Below are 2,341 nucleotides of genomic sequence, written 5' to 3'. Positions count from 1 at the left end.
GGCTACTATGAACAGAATTTATTTAAGAGATTTAATTTGACAACACCATACAAAAGGCAAAAAATGTCACATACACATAGCATGCATACATAGACAAAAACCAACTTATAAAACAAAATTCAGATCTTATAGCTTTCGTTTAACCATTTTAGGCTCTGTTTTAACAATGTACAGTCATGCAAAATTCATTGGTTGATTTGAAATAGTTCTCTCTTATCTTTATTCAGTTCTATACTTTTTTCAAAACCATATTTCTGACAAAAATGAGAGAAGTTGAGGAAATGAAATAATAACTATAGTTTATTAAAACCAGTATTTGATGAAAAGAATGTTAATTTCTTTTCTCTCCTGTACCCTTTTGGAGGTTGGCACAACAATTCAGGTAAATGTTGGAGCAGACACCAAGCAGTTGTCTGGCTGCTTCCAAAGCCCATGAGTGGACAAAATACAAAGCTGAAATTTACCTGCTTTCTCATTCATCTTTAGGTACATGCTGTGGTAGTCCCTGAGTCTGTTTTAAGCTCCTGGGGGGTGAAGGGTGCTAATATACCAAGGATGTTAGTGAGCCAGAGTGGGGGCACTAAGGTGAAGAAGGAAAACCTGGCAGAGCTGCAGAAGGGATGGGCAAGATGGACGTGATGAGCAGCATAGGAAGAGTTTAAGGAGATGGACAGAGAAACAGTAAAAATAATTAAATAGAAAGAGAGAGAGAGGCAGAAACAGTAGGGAGAATTACATAGAGTATTCATAGAAATATCAAGACTCATGCAGTCTTCAATTGTCAGTTTATTCTCCCAAGGGTGCCAGGAAGTAGGTAGTGGTCAGCTGTGGTGGAGCATATGGTCAGCAAAATATCAAGAGGAGAAGGCGGTGCACAGCCAAGAAGTCTCAGTGGGGAAAAACAGTGAAACAGAGAATGCGAAACATCCTCACAAGGATACAGAGAAAAATATTTCCAGTGTGGATGACAGGGAATGACCCTACACACACACACCAAAACAAGGAACCAGAAAAGACATTCAGCCCATGAGTTAGGGAATAACCCACCCAAGACAAGCAGCCAGGAGGAAAGTCTTCCAGGTCAGCCAGTGTGCTTTCCAGAGAAGGAAGCCTGGACCTCAAAATCAGTTTTGCCGTGCCTAGGTTTCTAGTACCGCTGCTACAATACAGGCAAAAACTAAAGCACAAAGCACTATCCTTACCACAGTTCCACTGAATGTTATCTAGACAGTGATTCTGGACTCTGACTCACCCATTCAACCCCAGTCAATCTGCACAAAGCAAATAAAAAGGTTTTAGAGGGTGACCACGTGGTCCGGATATATAGGCCTGCCACATTCAGAGAGTTATCTAAGTCTGAATCTTGGCTTGACAACTGGACAAGGAACAATTACCCTTGACATTTTTGAAAGGACATTAAGGAAGACTTTATTGATGAGATGCATACAATAAGCACAGAAGACTACTGCAGTGGGGGTTTTGTAGTAAGGGAGAAAATCAGCTTCAACTACAAATAAGTGAGAAATAGAAAGAATTTTTAGCCAAGGAGTAGATTTTTCAGGGGCAGTTGTTGTAAAGAAAATTAGGACTTTCATGGGTAAATAGGACGTTGGCTCAACTCATCTGGTAAGACTGCTGCAGAGATGAAGAACACTTTGAAGTACTGAGTGTAGCAAAATATAGAGGACTGTGGGTTTCTTTTTAAAAAATCACTTATCAGGTTTCCTACTATAATTACAGAATGGAGATTAGTGTGGAAGTCCAAAAACTGAGGTCTCCTTGAGAGGAGAATTTAAGAGACTGGGTAGAGTTTGGTTAAGAGAGAATCTTTCTCTTTAGGAAGAAGTCTTCCAGACTCCTAGAAGACAAGGACCTACATGTGTGACATTACTAGGAAGGTGATAGCCTAGAGGTCAAAGCACATGTATGGCAAGCACAAGGACCCGAGTTCATTCCACAGTAACTCATGCTACGGTGGCCCTGCCCTAGGTACAATGATTTGACCCTGAACCCAGGCATGGTGGAGCATATCTGTAATCCCAGCACAGGGGAGCTGATAGAGGAGAATCAATATGAGTCTGAGCTGCACAGCAAGACCCTGTACCAAATACATAAATTAAAAAAATAACATAACAATAAAATAAAGTAAAATTACACATGATAGAGGTTAGTACCAAGTAAAGAAAGTCCAAAAGCTGAGGTCTCTGTGAGAAGAGAATTCAAAGGAAACTGAATAGAGTTTGGTTAAGAAAGAACCTGTCAGGGCTGGGGAGATGGCTCAGTGGAATAAGTGCTTCCCTGGCAAGTGCAAGGGCCTGAGTTCAATCCCTGATTCCGAAAA

The sequence above is a fragment of the Octodon degus genome, unplaced genomic scaffold, assembly GCF_000260255.1.
Source record: "Octodon degus isolate 3935 unplaced genomic scaffold, OctDeg1.0 scaffold00146, whole genome shotgun sequence".
Lineage (NCBI taxonomy): Eukaryota > Metazoa > Chordata > Mammalia > Rodentia > Octodontidae > Octodon > Octodon degus.
The sequence above is the reverse complement of the archived record's forward strand: the minus strand, read 5'-3'. Positions refer to the sequence as shown.